This window comes from Saccopteryx leptura, chromosome 1, assembly GCF_036850995.1.
Source record: "Saccopteryx leptura isolate mSacLep1 chromosome 1, mSacLep1_pri_phased_curated, whole genome shotgun sequence".
NCBI lineage: Eukaryota > Metazoa > Chordata > Mammalia > Chiroptera > Emballonuridae > Saccopteryx > Saccopteryx leptura.
In genome coordinates this window covers 382,227,389-382,250,515 of record NC_089503.1, presented here as the reverse complement: position 1 = coordinate 382,250,515, position 23,127 = coordinate 382,227,389, and positions in this window count along the sequence as shown.

Genomic DNA, 23,127 nt, shown 5'->3' with positions numbered 1-23,127 from the left:
CTCCTTTCACTCTGACTTTCCCCTCATCCCACTTCCCCTCATGGTGGGTGCCATCAGAGTGGCCATGGGCATTGGATGGGATCCCGTCCACAGGAAACTAAGTAAGGGACCCATTCAGGTTGGGTTTAGTGGACACGTTTATTTAAATCAGTCACTTCTATGTTATAATTTAAATTTTTTTTTTTAAAGATTTTATTTATTCATTATAGAGAGGGGAGAGAGAGAGAGAGAAGGGGGGAGGAGCAGGAAGCATCAACTCCCATATGTGCCTTGATCAGGCAAGCCCAGGGTTTTGAACCAGCAACCTCAGCATTTCCAGGTTGTCGCTTTATCCACTGCGCCACCACAGGTCAGGCTCTATGTTATAATTTGCATTATTGCTAGCCATCCTGGTGCAGGGATGACATTCAGGAATACTCTTACCGTCCCTACCATCACTGTGCTGGCTCATCTAGCTATGGGTCACAAAGGGGCAGAGTCAGAGGGATGGAGTCCGGTGAGTGTGCCCTGTATGGCTGACACGAGAAGCATGTGGGTAGTGGAGAAGAAATCAACTGGGAAATGTACGGAGCCACAGACAAAACAAAAATCCCACACGGTAGTCCTGTGTAAGAAATCACTCATTCTCCAGGGCCCTGAGGCCTGAAACGGGACCAAAGGGCCCAGGTGTGGACCTCATACAGGTATAGACTTTCTAATAGAGCTAGGCAAAGGACATTCTCTGTGCATGTTTGCACCTTCTCAGTATCCAGAATTGTGTCAGAAGTGTGGATGATGGCCCTGGATTGTGGCTTAGTGGATAGAGCATTGGCCCAGCATATGGATGTCCTGGGTTCGATTTTGGTCAGGGCACACAGGAGAAGCAACCATCTGCATCTCTCCCCTCTCTCTCCCCCTTCTCTTCCCTTTCCCTTCCTATAGCCAGTGGCTTGATTGGTTTGAGCATTGGCCCTGAGCACTGAGGATAGCTTTGTTGGTCCAAGCATGTCAGCCTCAGGTGGTAAAAATAGCTCAGTACTCAAGCACCGGCCCAGACAGGGGTTGCCAGGTGGATCCTGGTCAGGAAGCACACAGGAGTCTGCCTCACTATCTCCCCTCCTCTCACCTAAGAAAAAAAAAAGAAAGTGTGGCCTGACCTGTGGTGGTGCAGTGGATGAAGCGTCGATCAGGAAATGCTGAGGTTGCCAGTTCAAAACCCTGGGCTTGCCTGGTCAAGGCACATATGGAAGTTGATGCTTCCAGCTCCTCCCCCCTTCTCTCTCTCTGTCTCTCCTCTCTCTCTCTCTCTCTCTCTGTTTCTCCCTCTCCTCTCTAAAATGAATAAATAAAATGAATAAATAAATAAAAATTAGTTCTAAAAAAAGAAAGTGTGGATGAAGTGAGTCCCCTGTCTCTAGAAGGTGGTTAAGGTGCAAGCTAGAAACCATCTAGCAGGGATGTTGTAGGAGAAAAGTTCAAGAACTAAATGGGCAGGCTTACCTCCTCTGACCTCAAGATTCCAGAGTTCTAGCCAGTTCGTTCAGGAAGCAAGTCCCTAGTCAGGACCATGAAAGGGCTGCCATTCATCCTCTCCTGGCTTGTGTCTCCATGGAACACCTCAGTGCAAATTTCTGAGGGCTTTATTCTTTAGTATATTTTAAAAACTTGATAAAATACACATTTACCATCTTAACCATTTTCAAGTGTACAATTCAGTAGTGTGAACTATATTCACATGCTGTATTTCCCCATGTATAAGACGCACATTTTTTGGAAAAATTTGGCATCTAAAAACTGGGCGTGTCTTATACAGTGTTGTAGATTTTTTTTACTTGCATTTCCTGCTTTTTCGCGCTTGTTTTTGCGCTCATTGTTGAAGACAGTGATTCGTCATCAGACACAGATGAGGACAAGCTAATGGAGGGGAGTTTTGACAGTGATGAGGAGTTGTATGAATTTTATGATGAATAAAACTTGAGTTCTATAACTTTATGTAATTCATATTTTTTCAATTTTCGGGCCCCATGATTAAGGTGCGTCTTATACCTGGGGAAATGTGGTAATTGTGTAACCGGCCTCTAGCTTTCTCATCTGATAAAACTCAACCTCTGCACCCGCTGACCAACAGCTCCCCTTCCCCACCCCCCACCCTGGACCCTGACAATCACCTTCCTGCTTTGTGTTTCTATGAGTTGTACCACTCCTGATACCCCTGTAAGTGAAATTATATAGTGTTTGGTCTTTTTGTGACTTTAGGGCTTTTTTTTTTTTGCATTATTTAAAATAAAGTACAAGTGACATACAATAAAATGCATATGTCTTTGGTCTAAAGGTCAGTGGTTTTTTTTTACCTAATGGTCGGTGGGTGTTATCACCATCAAAATCAAATCAAAAGGAGCCCTGAGTACCCTGTCTAACCACTGCCCCGCCCAAGGGCAACCACTCTTTTGATTCCTGCCAAAGTTGTTTACAGTAGAATACACACTGAGCTTGGAACTGAAAGCCCCAAGAAATGGACGATAATTAATCAGTGCCCTGTTTTAACAGTGTCACTTTAGGCAAGTAATTTTGAGCCCCAGCGTGAGCTCACAGGCCATGTGAATACACAGCTGTAAAGCACGGAGGGTAAATCTGCGACATCGGATACTGCAGGAGGGACCAGACAAAGCAGGTTAGGAGAGAGCCCAGAGAGACTCAACAGACGTTGATTGCACGTGAATGCCCTCGCTCTGTGGCGGTGCCACCAGGGGGTGATGAGGGAAGGGCACTGGTCAATGGGCACGATGAGGGTTCCTAGGCTATCAAGGACTTCAGAGACAAAGGGTATCGGGGGATGGCGAGGAGAATTTCTGCTGCCAGATAACTCTGGTCACACCAGCTGAGCTACCAGCCACACACCTGGGTCCACAAACCTGTGGGCTGACCCACGTGCCCCCTGCTGGGCTGGCCCCACGAGCACTGGCACAGTGACCGCGTGTCTCTTCGTGGACCCCGTGGTTGAGTGTTCTCCGAAGTAAGCAGGGATCCCAATGATCAGGTGGACACTTAGGGTCCCTGGGCCCGAGCTTGACAGCTCTCGTTTCCTAGATGGTGCTGACCCTGCTGGTCTGGGGACCACGCCTTGAGAAGCACGGGTGCAGTAGAGCCCGCTGAGTCCTGGCCCAGAGGCCCTGCACCCCGCCGGTGCTGCTCCACCCTTCAGCCGCTGTGCCTGCTGCTGGCTCCCAGCTGCCTCTGCTGGTGGGCAGCACCTGGCCTGGAGGTAACCTGCCTCCTAGAGCCCACAGCCAATGACCAACTGATGCGGGGGTGGAAAGGGCTAGCCCGCCTCTCCATGGGGAAGACAACATGGCAGTTTGGGTTATGGTCTGGAGCTCACTGCAGATCAGGCCGAGGTTAGACCTCCGCTGAGACCACATCCTAGCTCAGCGCTTGGCTAGGAAATGAATGTTTGTGTCCCCCCTCCCCATTCACATGTTGAAGCCCTAACCCCCAATGTGAAGGTTTGGGAAGTAGGGCCTTTGGGAAGTCATTCAATTTAGATTAGGTCATGAAGGTGATACCACAGAAGGGAGTTGGCGCCCTTATAAAAAGGGACATCTCTCTCCACGAGCATGCACCAAGGAAAGGCCACGTGAGCACACAGCAGGAAGGCGGATGTCTGCAAGCCAAGAAGAGGTTGTGTCATCAGAAGCCTAATCGATCGGCCCTTCAGGTTGGACTACCCAGTCCCCAGACCTGGGAGAAAAAAACGTCTGCAGTTTAACCCCATCTTACGTTATTCTGTACAGCAGCTCAAACTAACGAAGATGACCCCTCTCACTACAAGGGCTTCCTGGGAAGCAGGCACCCCGAAGGCACCATGAGAGTGAACCCCTGTCTCGGGTGCTCAGGCTCAAGATGTGAGGCAGGTACTTAGCAGCGTCTGTTGAATGAGTGAATAAGGGTGAGACACACCGGCCGTGAGAAGAGGACACCCCCTCCTCCCCTGTCCCCCAGCCCCTCTCTGAGTAGGTCCCGGGGTCCAGGTGGCTGGGCTTGGCAGGGCCTCCTGGGCCTTAACCTGGTTGCAGGTGCCGCCGTCTTCGCTGCGCCGTGTCGGGAGAGGCTGCCCACGCTGCCTGGGCCTCTGGAAGGGCTGATTAATTAATTACCGCCGGCACCGAGGAGAAGGCAGCCGGCGTGACAGCTCCGGGCTGCTGGCAGCGCCCACGGCGCCCCTCCCAGCTCCTCTTGGCAGGTGAGGTCTTCATTTCCCAGCACCTGGCGGAGTCGGGCTGGGCGAGAGGGGACGGGGTAGGACTGAATGCAGGGGCGTGGGGCACCGTCAGGGCAGCGAGACTCCGGGGACCCACGGTCACCCAGGGTCTCCCGTGCATACATTCTTAAAGATATATTTTTATTGATCGGAGAGAGAGAAACATTGATTTGTTGCGCCACTTATTTGTGCACTCATTGGTTGATTCCCGTATATGTCCTGACTGGGGACCAAACCTGCAACACAGGGATGACGCTCTAAGCAACTGAGCTAACTGAATGCCACTATCCAGATAGTGAAACTGAGGTCTAGGGGCCACAGGTTTCGGGGGGAGGGCTGAGGGGGCAACGCCCCGGGCCCAGGCCCTCACAACCCGGCTCTGGCTTGCTTTGGAGTCTGGGTGGTAAGGCGAATGCAAGATTCCTAGCAGCTCCTCTCCCTTTTCTCCTCCCGATTGTAAATCTTCGCCACTAACAAGTGCCCTCCCATCCTGAGACAGACCAGGAAAAAGACGATGCAAACCCTGAGAAAGGTCCGTGTGTCTACTGCAGGAGGGGCGGGGGGAGGGGATGGGGCGCTCCGTCTCCAGCTCCCTGAGTCTCTGCGGCTCCCCACATCCCACCCCCACAACTCACCCCACCCTCCCCTTTCTGGAGGCCTGGACGGAGCTGATAGCTGTTGGGCTGATAGGAATGACAGCTGCTTCCGTGATTAATACCACACACGAAGGAAAAGGGAACAGGGAGTGAGGGCAGGGAGAGGAGAGGACCTTTCAGCAAAAGAGGGTCTGGGAAGGAGTTTCCCAGGGTGGGCCCCTCCTCTGGGGTGGTCCTTGTGGCCCTCCGCACAACTCCTCTGCAGTCACAAGCTTGGCACTGGTGTCTAGAAGACAGCCCACGGGGCTGTCCACTCCTTGAGGGGGAAATGAGAATCTACCTCTCTGTGCCTCAGTTTTCCCAGCTCTATAGTGGGAACATTAAAATTTCCTACCTCGGGGATGGTTGGGAAGCCCTAACGAGTTCACACCTGTAGAGCAGTTAAAACAGTGTTGGCATGTGGGACGCGCTGTAGCGTCGCTATTACCTAATTTCATCAAATCTAAGCCGGCATGGTTTGGTTGCACCATGGCGTTCTTCGACCTCTAAGAAAAATAAAACACCACTGGAAATAACTGTAACCTTCACTGCGGGTAAGGCACATCCTGATTTCAGCAATGTTAAAACAGTGAGGGGAACGCGCTTCTCAGAAAGATGAATACGGCATTCTTCTCGTTCTTTTTGCTCCCTAACTGAAGCACCTGGCCCACACTAGCTGCTCGCAGGTGCTGAATAAACATTTGTTGAGTCAATGAATGAGTGAGTGACAGGTCAGCACCCAAACAAGTGTGAGCAAGGCCAGGGGAGCCCAGGGACTCTCTGACTGCCCCACGCCACATTGTCCTCCCGCACTGGTCCCCTGGCCCCTGACTGGGGAGCCTGCTGGGCCCCTGGCCTGTTCAGTTTCAGTCTCTCCCCCTTGGCCCAAATCTGAAAGTCCAAAGCCCATGGCCTGATGGGGCCCCCAACAGGTTAATTAAGCAGACTGGCTAGTGATCCCTCCCCACACACCCTGCTCATCTGTGGGTACCATAAGTACTCTGGTGCCCCACACCTTCTCCGTGGGACCCTCAAGAGTGATCAGTCACAGGAAAGTGTAGTTAGAAGGCCTTCCTGGCTCCTAAACTCACTGTAGAGAAATGCTGTTGTGGAGGCGTGGGGGGGGTAGGAGGAACAATGTCATCCTGACATTAACAGCGTGACCTTGGTCATGTTCCTTAACTTCTGGGAACCTCAGTTTTCCCTATCTGTAGAATGGGGGATAACCATTGCATTCCCTCCCTATACTTGGTGAGTAGGTTAAATAAAAACAGTATATCCACTCCCTCTCTCCACCCCTCCCTCCCTGACCTGCCTCATTCTCTCTCCTCCCACACCCCACTCTAGCCCTGACCTATGACATAGGTAATGCCAACACTGATTCATTTCCCTTCCATTGCTAAGATGCACTTGGGTCCTGCGGGGAGAGGGAAGGAGGTAGGGGCCTGTGGCGGAGCGGGGGAGGGGCGTTCCTCACACAGGCAGCCTGCACTCAGGCTGTTCCCACAAAGATTTAATTTATGTCTTAATGGGCATCAGCCTCCTTTGTAAAAGTCCTAAAAAGCCTTTTTATTAAAAAAAAAAAAAGTTGTTGATTGTGTCTGCTGCTGCTTCCTGGAGGACGGCAGGCAGAAGGCGGGATAGAGGGGCCATCGGGAAGAAAAGGAAGCGATGGTCTTCCTGCCAGTCTGCTTTCCCCCTGGCCCCCCACCACCCTGACCCCTTGCCTGGGACCAGTGCCCTGGGCGTAGTCTGGAGAAAGCAGTTAAAGCCCGAAACACTGGGCCTTGTTTCTCTGGGTCCCTGTTTCCCAGCCCCCCTGAGAAGACAGAGATTGTTTGGATGCAACCATTTGACTCAATCCAACCAACAGCTCCCACTGGTCTGAATTACACTGTGTGGAGATCTGGCTGGGCCCCTGGGGGTTTAGGGAGGAGAGGAGGGACGGGAGAAGGAGGAGAGTTTAAATATGTCACCAGAACTAGTGGCCATCCTGGAGAGCGTAGCTCATCCCACCTCCCTCGCCCCTTCCCCACCCACAGCACCTTCAAAGCCCGAGCACAGAGCCACCAGCTAAGACTTTGGCCTCAACCATCTCTGCAGCTCTGGCTCCTCCCAGAATCTCTCTTGCTGTTTTTTGTTTCTTCTGGAGCTGAAAGATCACGCCATCCTTCAATATTCGAGGCAGATGGGTACAGGGACTGCTAGGGGCCCAAAGGGTGGTGTTCAGGTCTCCCAGCTGGGAAGCGCCAATTCCAAAACGCAGAACTCCCAAACCATTGACTTTTAGTGTCAAGATCTCTCCTTCCAACAAACAGCGTTCCAGGGCAACCAGGCCCAGGAAGTTAGCTCCACTGGGAGGAGCAGATGGAGCTGAGAGATAGAATTCAAGGTTGATCAAGACATCTTATAACATACAGATAAAAGTAAAATAGCAAAGCTCTCAACGTTTCTCCTTGTTGAAACTTTTTATGTCCTTTCTTACCATGCCAACCTCATCCCACTGGCCACGACTGTGCCTATTAGCCAAACGGGAAAACAGAGGCAGAAGATAAAAAAACGTAGGTTATACAACCAAAGAATAAGACATTCAACCAAGTCAAGATGAGCCATCCGTCAGTCTCTTTGCTCCTGCCTTGATTTTCTAACTCTGGTTTTTTTCTACTTCTCCAGCCCAATTTTAGATTTTTTTTTTTAAGTGGGGAAAAATCAGACAAGTTGTTTTGCCAGATACCCCTTTCTGCTATGGTTCTCTGAAGTTCTGATCTCTGGGAGATACCTGAGCCAGTGATGACAAATGTAGATGCCTCCAGGAAGAACCAGGTGGGACACAAATGTGCGAATCAGGCCGGGGGGGGGGGCACTGCAGGGAGTGGTGAGGCCTGCGGCACATAGGAGAGGGCAGCGCCCTCCTTGTCATAGCCCAACTCAAGTTATTAAAATTAAGACTATGCATCATCTGGTTATGTTAAGAATATAAATCTTTTGATTAAACAAAATGATTGAAAACAACAACAAAGTAATGGAATGTACACATGTACCGTGCTCCTTTCTGAAACACCACTAAATGACAAAGATATTTTTAAAGGCAAAGGCCCACAAAAAGGAAAAGAAGAAAAGAAGAATTGATAGCAGAGGAAAAATATTAAAATATTAGAAGTTGGAAAGCTAAGAAATAGATGGTAATAGATCTTTACTGTAAAAAGCATCGTTTTAAGCCCAAAAGTTAGAGGGGATACACCAAGAGGGCAGACGATTCACAGCCCAGAGCCTCAGGGAGAACGGAGCACTGAAGACATCCGGTGCCACCGACGGGGGTGGGGTGGGGTGGGGTGGGGTGGGGCTGAAGCTGGAAGATTAGTGTAAAGAGTCTCTCGTGGGAGCAAATGGCCCTCAGCTCCTCTCAGAGCTCAGTCAGTCCCGCTGTCTTCACCCCAGCAAGAAGCCTGGAGGATTGTGTCCAGGAGAGGTTGAACCAAGGGCCTCCTGTCTCGGGGTGACAGGCCAGGTGGAAGTCAGGTGCTACGTAAGTTTCCTAGGGTGGCCATAAGAATGATCACAAACTGGGTGGCTTAAAACAATGGAAATGTATCCGCTCACAGTTCTGGAGGTCAGAAGTCTGAAATCGAGGAGTGGGCAGGGCTGTGCTCCCTCCAGAAGTTCCGGGGTTCCCGTCCTGGCCTCCCCCAGCCTCCAGTGGCTGCCCAGCTGGTCCCTGGCTTGTGGCTGCCCAAGGCCAGTCGTCTCTGCTTCCACCTTCCCATGGGTTTCTTTTCTTTGTGTGTCACCCATAGGGCACTTGTCATTCCATTTAGAGCCCACCTTGATAATGCAAGATAATCTCATCTCGAGATCCTTAATTTGACCATGTCTACAAAGATCCTCTTTGCAAATATATTCACATTAACAAGTCCCAGGAATCACAACATGGACATCTTTTTTTTTTTGGAGGGGGAGTGGGGCACAAACAACTCACAGGTATGTTGCTGAAAAAGACGGTGGGTCAGAGTCTGTACATACAGCAGGTTCTGCAATAACATCGTTTGGTTCAACATTGTTTTGTTATCATGTTACTATTGGAACTTAACTCATGTTTCTATCAATTAACCTGTGGTAAAATTGGTTTTATTATACATTGTTTTGCTTAAAGTCACAGAACTTATCAATGACATTAAGTGAGGATTTAACTGTATTTCTAAACTACAGGACGCTCTCTCTCCTCCTCTACTCGGTTCTCAACATGCTAGCAGTCACCCCTACCTGGGTGGGGGTTGGGGTAGGGTGATTGGAGAATCCTTCTCTAGAGAAATAAACTGGCTTAAGAAACAAGTCTAACCTGACTAGGCGGTGGCGCAGCGGATAGAGTGTCTGAGTGGAACGCGGAGGACCCAGGTTTGAAACCCCGAGGTTGCCAGCTTGAGTGCGGGCTCATCCAGCTTGAGCAAGGTTCACCAGCTTGAGCGGGGGTCGCTGGCTTGAGTGTGGGATCATAGACATGACCCCATGGTCACTGACTTGAGCCCAAAGGTCACTGGCTTGAGCCCAAGGCCACTGGCTTGAGCAAGGGGTCACTAGCTCTGCAGCAGCCCCTGATCAAGACACATATGAGAAAGCAATCAATGAACAACTAAAGAGATTTAGGAGCCGCAACGAAGAATTGGTGCTTCTCATCTCTCTCCTTTCCTGTCTGTCTGTCCCTAACTATTCCTCTCTCTCTCTCTCTCTGTCTCTCTGTCTCTGTCACCAAAAAAAAAAAAAAAAAAAAAAAAAAAAGGAAGAAAAAGAAACACATCTAACTGGACCAGGTGGTGGCACAGTGGATAGAGTGTCGGCCTAGGATACAGAGTACCCAGGTTTAAAACCCTAAGGTTGCTGGCTTGAGCATGGGCTCATCACACTTGAGCACAAACTCACTGGTTTGAGCATGGGATCATAGACATGACCCCACAGTCACAGGCTTGAGCCCAAGGTTGCTGGCTCAAGCAAGGGGTCACTGGCTCGGCTGGAGCCCTCCAGTCAAGGCACATATGAGAAAGCAATCAATGAACGACTAAGGTGCCGCAATGAAGAATTGATGCTTCTCATCTCTCTCCTTCCTGTTTATCTCTGTATGTTCCTCTCTCTCTCACTTAAAAAAAAAAATAAAGAAGAGAAACAAGTCTATATATACTGACACTGGGCATCTACCAATGAAGCAGCTAGGTCCCCACTTGATCACCTTTCACAAAACCCACTAATTGACATGGTTTCTCATGAAGGTGTCAAATGATTTTCTAGTAACCCACTTTTAACAGGAATAGACAGGAGGTATCATCACACGTGTACAGAAAGCCTCCAACCTGAAAGTGAGCGACTAAACAGAAAACAGTAGGAAAAACCCCCCGAAAAACAAGGAAATCTGAGGGAACAGAAACCATGTAGGAAGCAGATAAAAACTTACAAAACAGAAAACAATATAAAAATTATTTCCAGAGAGATGAGAATATGTCATATTTATTTAATAAAAAATAAAATGATATTCAAAGAAACAAACACTCTTAAAAGTTAAAAATAATTTAAAAAGGATAACTGCCTAAATTCAATATAAAAGTTGAAAAGTCAAGTTGTGGAAATCTTCCAATAGTAAAAACAAAAACAGAAAAAAACAAAAAGTGGGAAAAAATGAAAAAGAAGAAATAAGAAAATTCAAAGATCGGTTGAGAAGATCCAACAGGTATACCAGAAAAAGAAAAACAGAGAATATGGGGGGGGGGGGGGGAATGAGCAAAGAAATAATACAAGACAATTTCTCAGTCCTAAGAGACATGCTTGAGCTTATCCAGATGATGAACAGAAAAAGACCTCTACAAAATCACCTCATTGTGAAATTTCAAGACACTGGTGATAAAAACAAAGAAATCCCCAACGCTTCAAAGATTAAGAAAGATAAGCCACTTGCAAAGAAAAAGGAGTGAGAATGGACTCCGATTTTTCAACCATACCAGTAGAAGCTAGAAGACAATGAAACAATACACTCTGAATTCTGAGGGACTGGTCTTTCTATCTGGAATTGCATACCCAGCAAACTACAGCCACAAGGAGGGTAGAACAAAGACATTTTCCCACATGCAAGAACTCAACATATATGCTTATATAACCTCTGCCAGGAGCCTAGAGTCTCCTGATTCTGCCTTTATTTAAAATATGGATGTTGGCCCTGGCCGGTTGGCTCAGCGGTAGAGCGTCAGCCTGGTGTGCGGGGGACCCGGGTTCGATTCCCGGCCAGGGCACATAGGAGAAGCGCCCATTTGCTTCTCCACCCCCACCCCCTCCTTCCTCTCTGTCTCTCTCTTCCCCTCCCGCAGCCAAGGCTCCATTGGAGCAAAGATGGCCCGGGCACTGGGGATGGCTCCTTGGCCTCTGCCCCAGACGCTAGAGTGGCTCTGGTCACGGCAGAGCGACGCCCCGGAGGGGCAGAGCATCGCCCCCTGGTGGGCAGAGCATCGCCCCCTGGTGGGCGTGCCGGGTGGATCCTGGTCGGGCGCATGCGGGAGTCTGTCTGACTGTTTCTCCCCGTTTCCAGCTTCAGAAAAGTACAAAAAATAAAAAAATAAATAAAAAAAATAAAAATAAAAATAAAATAAAATATGGATGTTTGGCTCACCATTGTTTTAGTTTCCTATTGCTGCTGTTTCAAATTAGCACAAACCTAGTGGCCTAAAACAACACAAGTTTATTATTTTACATTTCTTAAAGATGGAGTCTGACACCGGCCTCCCTGAGCTAGAAGCCAGGTGTCAGCAGAACATCCTGTGTTTCAGGAGGGGGGGATCTGTTTCCTTGCTTCTTCCAGCATGTGCAGCTGCCAGCATTCCATGGCTTACAGCCCCATTCCATCTCCAAAGGCAGCAGAATCTCCATCACAACACATCACATCACAAGGATGGCTTCTGTCACTACCTTTCCTTCCCCCAGTGGGGCTCTTCTGCTTCTGTCACTTGTCTCTCTTCCACTTTTAAGGGCCCCTGGGATTACAGTGATCTCACCTGGACTATCAGGAAAGCCTCCCTATCTTCTTAAGGTCAGCTGATCAACCGCTGAAATGCCATCTGCACTTCTAATTCCCCTTTGCCTTACAACTTAACATGCTCACAGGTTCCCGGGATTAGACACAGACTTCCTTGGCGGGAGGGGAGTGAGGCATTATTCTGCCTACGACAATCGTGGATATTGTTTTGCATTAACTTTTTTATTTTTAATATTACATGAAAATATTATTCCCTTTGATTACTGAGGGGTGTTTTTTGGCACTCCTTAAATTTTATGCCTGAGCTGAGTGAAGCATCCTAACCCAGGCCCTATCTATTTCTCCCTCTTTGCCCACCACTTCCAGCCTCGGGCTCAGCCCAGCAAGGCATCCTTGGGCTTCAAGCTGCCCAGAATCTAGATCATTTCTGCGAGTCCCTTTCCTATCTCTGCATTTCTCTGCTCCGGTTTGAGAGGTGGGGGCTCAGGTTGCAGAGGCAGAGAAGAGAAGAGAAGTTGTTCGATTCTTGCTGAGCCCCAGGGAGGAGCCGGCCGGGCCCCTGCACACCTGATTCCCCCTTGGGGCTGCAGAGATAGTCAAGCCCAGCAGCCTAGCAGCAAGCAGAGAGGACTGAGGCTGGAGGTGGGGGGAGCAGGCAGGAGAGATGAAAGAGGATCCTCTACTGCCTGAAGGTCGAGGGCGGGGGGGGGGGGGTTGTCTGGGCCACCGAGGGGGGGCAGTGCTAGAAAGCTGATGCTGCTCACACACCTGAGGCAATGTCCCCAGAGGTGGGGGTCTGACTCCCAGTCATTTTAGCAATGTCACAAAGGACAGTGCTGGGTGGGGAGGGGAGAAAAAGACTGGGAAATGGGGGTCTGTGTCCCCAAGGCTGGGGGAAGGGGTGTGGCCAACAGCAGGCAGAGGGTCAGTCGGAAGGTTCTCGGAATGCGGGTCCAGGACGTAGCAGAAGGGCAGGTCTCACGTGCACACTGTAATTTACTTATCCACCGGAGCCCGCCAAGCAGCTTCTTCTTCTTCTTTAATTCATTGATTTTAGAGAGAGAGGACGGGAGAGAGAAGGAGTGAGACAGAAACATCGGTCTGTTCCTGTAAGTGCCTTCACCAGGGATTGAACCTACAACCCCTTTGTATCAGGACAATGCTCCAACTAACCCAGCCATCCCGCCAGGCACCTTTGCACAGCTTCTTAAAGTCCCCAGAGCCCTTGAACGGTCTCATCACATGCTCACCACAGCCTGGGAGGCAGGATAATCCCCATTTTGCTGGTGAGGGGACTCCATATAGGGAGGTCCCCACCGTTGCCCTGCTCACAGCCCCAGATCTCCCAGTTCCCTCCCGAGAAACTAAGAACACATGAGGGTCCCTAGGTCAGATAAGGGACAAAAGCCACCACTGCCATTCCCAACAACAATATGTGTGGCTCCACGTGTTGCTGTGTAGGATAACGACCACCTTGGCTTCTCCTCCTAGAGTCAGCCTTCGAGAGAGCCCCCAGAGCAGCCAGGGCACAGGGACGTTAGGGGGTTCACCCCTGGTGTCCTCTACTCAGACCTGTCTGGTCCCCCACATCCACCACTACAGAAGGGCAGGCAGAAGGGTCCAGTGTCACTGGTCTCAGGTCCCTGCAGCTCCCTCCCCGGGCTGAAGGTCAGGCCAGTTGGCCCCTCCCCCTCCCCTCGCCCACTGCCTTGCTTCTGGGCCCTCTCACCACCTAGGGCCCAGAGGTGGACCCCACTCAGGTCCGCAGGGCATCAGCCTCCCGGCTGGCAGGGCACGTTGAGGAGGGGCTGTTAGAAGGCGGTTTCCCTGGAGACATCCTGCCCACTGCTCCTCCCCACACACTCTTCATTTCGCAGCACCTAGACTGCCAGGCCCGCACAGGGACTTGGCAAATAAGGATGAATTCTCTTCTCTCCCCCTGCCATGACTCCAGGAAGAATTTTCCCCCTCAAACAGGTCCTGGGGGCAGGTCCAGGTGTTTAGAAAGTTATGCCACCCTCCTGGGTCCTGCTGGCATGGAAAGGCCTCTCTGCCTCTCTAGCATGGCCTGGGGGACACAGGAGAATGGGCAAGGTGCCTCTCGGGGTTCACTGGGCCTGCCTTCAGATGCCAGTGAGACTGGCAGCTGCAAGTCTTCTCAAGGAAGCAGATTCTCCCCCCCATACACCCCCAGAGCTGACTGGGCCCTCTGAACCCACCAAATGAGAACCAGGGACAAATTAAGTGACTGAGACACAAGGACATTGAAGTTGGTACATTCCTTCAAGAGCAGCCAGGAAAGGTCATTGGGAATAACTGGAGAGGTCCCGAGACCAGGCACAGAGAGGAGGCAGAGAGGCTGGGAGGCTGGGAGTCAGGAAGGGAAGACGGGGAGAGGAAATTCACACTCACACACCGTGAAAAGGTAGGAAAGGAGCTGGAGCAGGAGCCAGAGAGCCTGGCCAGCCACCCCAGGACCGGGTGGGACAGTTTGCAGCTCGCACTGGAGTTTGGAGTTTCTCTGAGCCTCTGTCTGCCTGAACTCCTCACTTCCCAATGGGGGTTGCTAGGGAGGGTGCCCAGGAAGGCTGGCAAGCTGAGGGGCAGAATCCTGGTCTGGGCTCACCAAGGCCACACTGTCTGACAGTCCCTGGGCCCCAGTCTGAGGCTTAGAACACAGATATCAACTGATTACCAAAAAAACCTACGCTGTTGACCTGCAACTAATCACTAATGGCTTGCGTATTTTACATATTATTTGCATTCCCCTGGTAGTATGTCGATACCTCTGCGGTCACTCCTGACAAGCCCCTGTCCCCGTTTCTCAGGTCTCCATCCCCACCCCTCTGTTCCCCAGTCCCCCAGGCCTCCCTGCCCACAGACTGCCATCTCCCTGCCCTGCTTTCTCATTTCAGATTGGATAGCTCAGGTCACCGGTGGGGGCACCTCTCAGCCCCAGGGGCTCAGCAAGGACAGCAGGGGCAGTTGAGGGCACCTTGGAAGGGGGTGACCGAGACCCAGCCTGTGATTAATCTTCCTGCTAATGAAGGCTTCCCCGTCACCGGGGCTTTTAAGAAACTCAGGGAAGCCCTTTAGCACCATTAGCTCTCTCCTCGACCTCGGCGGGCTCATTAGCGGCCCTCCGCTTCGAAATTAGGGGGCCCCTCCCCCAAATGGCTGTGGGCGGGGAAGAAGCTTCCTGGCCCTCGGAGACCCAGGGCCATGGGAGCTGCGGTGCCTCCCGCGCTCCGCTCCCACACTCGGATGCACTCAGCAGAGCCTCTGAAGGTCAGGGAAACCGCCCCTGCCCCTGCTCCGGACACACTCAGCAGAGCCTCTGAAGGTCAGGGAAACCGCCCCTGCCCCTGCTCTGGTACCGGTACCGTGCGGCTGGCAAAGGTTTGTCTTCATCCCGACCGGTCTCGGTCAGGAAAAGCGAGTTCCCCGAGTGGGACAGGCCAGCCTAGAGTCAGGTGCCCAGCCTCCAGGCCCTGCGCCCCAGCCTCAGTTATCCTCTGCGTCCTCCCCCCGCATTAGGAAGGGCAGACGCTCCTCTCAAGGGTTTAGAGGGCTGGCAGGCCACCTGCCCGGTTAGGACAATCCCCAGGCCAGAGGCCAAACGTGAGGACACCTGGAAGTTTCCTCTCGGCCCAGGGTGCAGGGGCCCTCCCATGTGCTGGGCAAGAGCCAGTGCAGTGGCCCAGTTTGTTCTCAGAACTGGCTGTAAAGCTCCCGGCTGTGGGTTGCATAGCAGTTCGGCTGTGGGTTGCATAGCAGTTCCAGGCTGAGGAGTCCTCTCTAGGAGAGAAACCATGTGCAGGAAGTGACAGTCATAACTCCCTGATAAAGGCCGCCCAGGAGGAAAAATTGGATACAGAAGGGACTTCGTTTATTTCCCAAATGGAAATAAGCACCTACCCTTAGTCAGATCATTAGGACTGCCCAGTGGGAGAAGACACAGACCATTTCAGAAACTGAGGTCAAGAAAACAATCGCTCAGGGTTTGGAGAGCTGTCAGGCAAGAATCATGGACAAAGGCCAAATTTATTTCTTATAAATCCCAATGTCGCACTTCCCAAGGTTATACTGCTCTTAATGTGCAGAGCATGACAGGCACACAAATAAACGTGAAGCTTTATTCACCATTGCCAGTAACTGAAACAACCCGGGTACCTGTCCAGAGAAGAGTGGTTGAATGAACTGTGGTATGTCCATGCAATGAAGAATTCTACGGCAATGAAAAATAATAAGTTACTGCTACAAACAATGTGGATAAATCTCACAGGCGCAATGTTGAGCAGAAGCCAGATACAAAAGAGTGGATCCTACATGGTTCTATTTATATAAAATTCACTAGCCAGCAAAACTAACCTGTGGTCCTGGAGGTCAGAATAATAGTTACCCCGAAGTGGCAGGGGTGAGGTGGGCATAGGCTGGGACTGAGGCATGAAGGGCCTGCTAGGACGCTGGAAATGTTTTCTGTCTTGCTCTAAGTGGTTGGTGGTCACAGGGGTATGTGTTACATTGGGGAGAAAATTTTGCCACCTCAAAATGTATCTCTTTGACAATTGAGAGTTAATTGTTTTAGGCTGATTTTTAAAAATTTATTTATTGATTTTAGAGAGAGAGGAAGGGAAAGAGAGAAAGACAGACAGACAGAAACACTGATCTGTTTCTGTATGTGCCCGAACTAGGGATTGAACTGGCAACCTTTGCACATTGAGACAATGCTCTAACCAACCATCTATCCGGCTAGGGCTGCCTAGGTTGATCTTTTTTTAAGACACAAGAAGTCCTTCTCTTTACCTCCTCCTTAACTGCCTAAAAGAATTGAGAGGGAGCCTATACCTATAAAAGAGCTATTACCAAAGGTAACTTTATTTACATCAGGAAGACTTCTCTGCACGACATGGCAAACATTTGCTCACCAAAGATTGGCTCTCCAACTCCGTGTGAATTGTCTTCTTCCCTTTCGAAGTCCCACAGCCCACGTCCCTTGTCCTTAGCTTAGGATGGCCAACAGGCCTCAACTCTCTGCCTGCCTGCGGGTCTCATATTCTACGGAGCCCCTGTACATATGAAATTAAATTTGGGTTTTCTTTGTTAATCTGTATCATGTTAATTTAATTCCTGGACCATCCAGAAGAGCCTAGAAGGGTAGAGGAAACATTTTTCCTTCCCAACAATGAATATGTAAATCTCATCAAGCTTCACCCTTAAGATTTTTCTCCATAAAAAGAAAGAGAGGCCCTGGCCAATTGGCTCAGTGGATAGAGCATTGGCCTGGCATGCAGACATCCCAGGTTCAATTCATAGTCAGGGCACACAAGAGAAGCGACCATCTGCTTCTCTCCCCCTCCCCCTCCCCCACTTCCTACCTCCCATCTCTCCCCTTCCTGCAGCCAGTGGCTTCAATTGGTGGAAGGAAGGAAGGGAGGGAGGGAGGGAGAGAGAAAAGAAAATAAATAAACAAACATGTAATGTGCATTTGACCCTTGAACAACACAAGGGTTTGGGGCATTGTCCTCCACGCAGTCAAATATCTGTGTATATAAGCCCTGGCCAATTGCTCAGTTGGTTAGAGCAGTGGTCCCCAACCTTTTTTGGGCCACGGACCGGTTTAATGTCAGAAAATATTTTCACGGACCAGCCTTTAGGGTGGGACGGATAAATGCACAAAATAAAATTATGTGACCGGTGTAAAAACTGTGGTATTTTTTTAATATAATCGTCGAACTTACGAGACTAGTGTCAAGAGTGAGTCTTAGACGAATGTAACAGAGGGAATCTGGTCATTTAAAAAAAATAAAACATCGTTCAGACTTAAATATAAATAAAATGGAAATAATGTAAGTTATTTATTCTTTCTCTGCGGACCAGTACCAAATGGCCCACGGACCGGTACTGGTCTGCGGCCCGGGGACTGGGGACCACTGGGTTAGAGTGTCATCTCAAAATACCCAGGTTGAGGGCTTGATCCAGGTCAAGGCACATACAGGAAGCAATCAATGAATGCACAACTAAAGTGAAACAACAAATGAATGTTTCTCTCTCTCTCTTTCTCTCTCGCTCCCTTTCTGTTGGGCAGATAAAATATATTATGCTCACTTTGTAAAAGATAATGCTGCCCACGTGGAGGCCGTTGCCCAGGTGATATTAATGTGTGTTGGGGGCAGGCAGGATCGTTGTAGCCTGGGGCTTGGTTTTGGGATTAAGCCTTTCCTACCCTTTTTTGATGTGGGGTGGTACAATCCAATCATGCCTCAGAGAAGTGACTTTGTATTAGAGACTTCCCTATTTTGTATATTGGATTAAGAGTTTGGATTTCTACACTATAAAATGGGGACGGAGCGGGAGCTTGCCCTCTTGGTTCCTGAGATTATCATTAGAGGAGAGAGCAGAGCAGAGAGCAGAAGGAGGCCACGTGGAGTAGGCCAGGAGAAGCAGCCAAAATGGCGGAGTGCTGAGAGAGAAGCCAGTTTGGGCAGAGTTTGTATCTGGGAGAAGGAAGGAGATGGGGAACTGAGGAGAATAAGGCTGGTGAGCTAGAAACCTTTGATTCTAGGAAACTCGGATAAGTCAGTGGCTTTGTGAGCACTGAATGTGAGTGGGTTTTGGAGCCCAGTGTGTATTTTTACTTGCCCGCCGGGTGCAAGCTAGAATTAAAGACTATGGCCTATCAGTTTTTGGCTCCGTTGTTCCTTTACCGACTGTCCAAATCCAATGCGAACCTGCATGAGCCAGGCTGCTTTGATAGTGGTGGCCCTGGCTTCTGGCTTTACACTTTCTCTCTGTCTCTAAATATAAATCAATTTTATATATATGTATATATATATTAATCTGTGTATATCTTTTGACTTCCCCAAAACTTTACTAATAGCCTACTGTTGACTGGAAGGAACCCTTACTGAAAACATAAAGTCAATTAACACATATTTTATATATGTATTATACATTGTATTCTTAGAATAAAGTAATCTAGGGGAAAATGCTATTAGGAAAATTAAGAAAGATAAAATACAATTTACAATATTGTACTATATTCATGGATACTGTGAATTTATGTCATCTGTTTTGGGCTACACAATTTGTGAGTTTTTTCAAGTCGCTTAATTGGAAAAAATCCATGTAGATGTGGACCTGCACAGTTCAAACCAGTTTTGCCCAAGGGTCAACTGTATATCTTTTCATTAGATGCAGGGCCAAGGTGGGAGTGGCCAGTGACCTCTGCGTCCCGGCAGGAAGGGGAGGCAGGGGCGGACCCTGATCCACAGGTCGGGAAGGGGAGGAGAAGTGCGAAGGAGGAAGGGCCTGCCTAGGGAGGAGGAGGAACGGGGAGGAGAGCGAGTTTCCCGCAAGCCTCCTGTGGCTCTGACTTGAGTGCGCCAAGTTCAGTGAGAACTCCGTCTGCTGGGGAGGAGGCTCGGGAGACGGAGACGTTTCTGTGCACGCTGAGAGGGCATGCAGAGCGCTCGCTCCGAGTGCTAGATGGTACACCAGCGCACGTCCCGGGAGGATGGGGGCCGGAACACTGGCGGAGTTCCCGGTGTGGGGGGACTCCTGCCAGCTGGTGTGCCCAGACCCAGCCACCTCCACAAGTGCAGGGAGCAGGGCCAGCGCCGGGTTCTGCTATATGCCCCTCCCAAGCCTGGAGCCCACCCTAGCCTGCCGTCCCTCGTCCCTCTTTCCATCTGCCCGTCTTCTCTTGTTTCTCTATCTCCGACCCCCTCTCCCTGTTCTCCCTGCGTCTCTGTCCCTGCCCCTGTCTCCCTGTCCTCATCTCTCACCTCTTCTCCTCGGCCCCTCACCCCCGCCGTTCCCCAAGAGAGTTGCTCCTCTCTAGCCCAATATAAATAATAGAAATTAATTTGTCAGCCAGCACACGTGGCCCAGCCGGCACAGCAGTAAGCTGAGGAGGAAAGCTGGTTGAAATAATTATTCTTGACTTAAGAAATCGTTCTTTTTATTCCTGAAGGCTAATGGAGTGAGAGCAGCGCCTGGCCAGGCTGCGCTAATGGCGGACAGCGTGGGGGGGGGGGGGGGCGGGCAGCGGAGCGGCTTCTGCTGGTTCTCCCGTAATGAGCAGATCCCCCCCCGCCCCCATCTCCACTCTCTATTTAAAAGGAACGCGAAGCATTGAGAGGCACTCTCTAGGTTAATGGAGTCACACATACGGCTTGGAAACAAGGTTTTTCATCAGGAGTGCCCCCTCCAGTCCGTGACACACCCCCTCTCCTGTGTCCAGGCCCCCCTCTCCGAAGGGAAGCTCTCCCCCAGGTCAAGCAGAGGCAGATGTGGAGCAGAAACCACCACCCGAAGTGGAGGGAGCTTAATGTTTGCAAAGGTTCTGCAATATGCCAGGCACTATGGGAGACCCACAACTCATGAGGACGCATGAAAGCCTTATAACTGTCTAGGAACGGAGTCCGAGGACATTCCCTTCTGCAGGCCAGAAAACAGAGCAGAAGCAACTTGTCCAAGATCAAAGGCAAGAATCATCAGCGCCCCAGGGAGAGGTACAAACCTCCTCACCTCAGCCAGAGGGCGGAGGGCGAGCGATGGGGTGAGGGGCTTGAAGGATGTACCCATCAGTCCCGGCAGGAAAAGCAGGGCACCCTCAAAGGGTTAATTAACTGAGGCGTGGAAATGAAGGGACTGTTCCGCAGAGCTGTGGGCAGCTTTAAGGAAACTAATACAAGATGATGAAGCACGCAGGACTAGTTACCAACCCAGCCATGAAGGTGGACAGGGAGCGGGCTGCCAAGAGCTGTGGTTGTGGGCACTGGCAGCCCACCCACCGGGAGCCTTGGTGAGGAAATACAGCCCGTCCAAACTGCCTGGCTGAGAGGAAGAGGCAGGCTGAACGCCCCGGCCTCCCTGCCCGCTGCCCTCAGACTTATGGCTGCTGGCCCCGCGGGTCAGCGAGCCCCACTAAAAGCCAGTGACCACGGAGACCACAAGATGCAGCTGTAGGGGTCAGCCTTCCACAGCACAAAGCAAAGTGGAGCCGGGCAGAGAGGGGATCTGAAGGGAGGTGCTAACCGGTAGGCAGTGGGCAGTTCTCTCCGGGCTCTCTGAGAAAGGGCCGACTGGACACAACAGAGACTGAGAAGTCTGGAGGGGAGAGGAAGAGAGCGCCCACAGACTTGGAACCCCATTGCTGTCTGGTGGGAGAAACACCAATTCCTGTCAAATGGGGAGGTACCCATTAGTTGGGTGTCCTTGGGCCCAGACCTCAATCAGGGAACCAGAGAAACCCACATAGAACCAGGACCCCAAGAAGGAGCTGAAAAACCAACCAGGAGAGAGTAAGTGGGTCCCTAGAGAAGGAGAGTCCGCCTACAAGTTTGGAGGCAAGAGGGGGAGAAGAAGTTAAACACTGGTCACCAGTCACCAAGCACTCACATGCTTGAACGGGGTGAGTTTGGTGACAGGGAGGGTACACAGTCTGCATAAAAGCCTCCAGGTCAGAAGAGGTGTCAGAGGCAAGGAGCGGGAAGGGGAAGAACCCAGAAGTTAGTGTCCTCAGCAGGAGGCTGAAGTCATGGAGGGGCTGGGGGATCATCTAATCCACTGCCCTCCTCCCACCTTGGTGTTTTAGAGGTGAGAGAACGTGGGCGGGGCTGTGATTATGCCAAGTCCACTGGAGGGGTGGAGGTGTTGCTAAGCCAGTGAGTGTGGAGGCCCCAGGCCTAGTGCACGGAGCACCCAGCTGGCCTCCCTCTGCTCGTGGGGCCCCACACGCCACCCATCTTCCTTCCACACAGCAGCCACCAGATCTTCCCAAAACAGGAGCTGACCCATGTCGGTCACACTTGGGTCCCTTCAGTGCTCCCCGCTGCCTGGATCGAGTCAAATCCTGGCTCCTCTGTAGCTGACAAAGGAAGCCCCACACCCCTTCTGAGCTCATCAGCCTCATTGCCCACCTTCCCATTCTGAGTCACCGAGTGCCCAGAATGTCCTACATCTGCTGCCCCTTCAACACCTTGCTCCTTCTGTGTAAAATGCTCTTCCCTCCCCATGTGCCCCCAGCTGGCAAATGCCCACTGGCTCTCACTGTAGAGGTCGTTTCCTTTGGGAGCCTTTCCTGGCATTCCCTTGGCTTTCTGTTTTAAAACAGAGCTCTGCCATCACACAGCCTCTTAGACAGCAGAGACATCTGCCTATGTACTGACTCAATCTCCCCCTGACTGTGAACCCCAGGAGGACAGGCACTTAGGCTCATTTACTATAATAACCCTCCTGTCTAGTGAGGTGCCTGGCACATTGTGTGTTTGTGGCTATGTTATAATCCATACAAGGGAAGACAGATGATGCTGCTGCATAAAAATGAGTAATGCTGATCCTGGCCAGTTGGCTCAGTGGTAGAGCGTCAGCCCGGCTTATTGATGTACCAGGTTTGATTCCAGGTCAGTGCACACAGGAGAAACAACCATCTGCTTCTCCAACCCTTCCCCTCCCCTTTCCTCTTTTTCTCTCTTTCTTCTCCTCCTGCAGCCATGGCTCAATTGGTTCAAGCGCATTGGCCCCGGGTGTTGAGGATGGCTCCATGAAGCCTCCATCTCAGGTGCTAAAAATAGCTTGGTTGTGAGCATGGACCCTGATTGGCAGAGCATCGGACCCAGACAGGGGTTGCCAGGTGGATCCCTGTTGGGGTGCATGTGGGAGTCTGTCCTCTATCTCCCCTCCTCTCACTTGGAAAAGAAGAAATGAAAAGAAAAAAATGAGTAAAGCTTGGGATGTGTTCAGGTGACACCGCCTCCAAGTTACACTGCGAAAAGCTCAGTGTATGTTAGTGTAGAACAGAGGAAAACCCTGTATGTGTATTTATGGGTTTGTACCTAATTTTTTAGAAGGAAACTCAAGAAACTAAAGAGGTTGATTGTTCCTGAGAATAACTGGGTGGTTGGGCATAGGCATCGAGAGACTTTGTGCCTTTGGGATTTGGGGATCTATTGAGTTTTTTACAAAATCATAATTAAAACTAAATGTGAACTATTTGATAATTAAATGGGTGGTGCCGAAGCTCTGGTGTGTGGAATGTATGAGTTTGGTTGTAGCAACTTGCCACTGCCTTTCGCTAGCTCTCCCTGGGATGTCCAGACCCTGGGCCTGCTGCCAGTCACTTAGCGAGCGTGCCCAGGTGGTGCCAGCTGCCATCTCAGACGCAGGGCAAGCCCCAGTGGGGCAGATGCGGAGAGCAGGCAGGTGAGAAGGGCCTGGGAGAGATTTCCCAGGAGCTCTGGGGA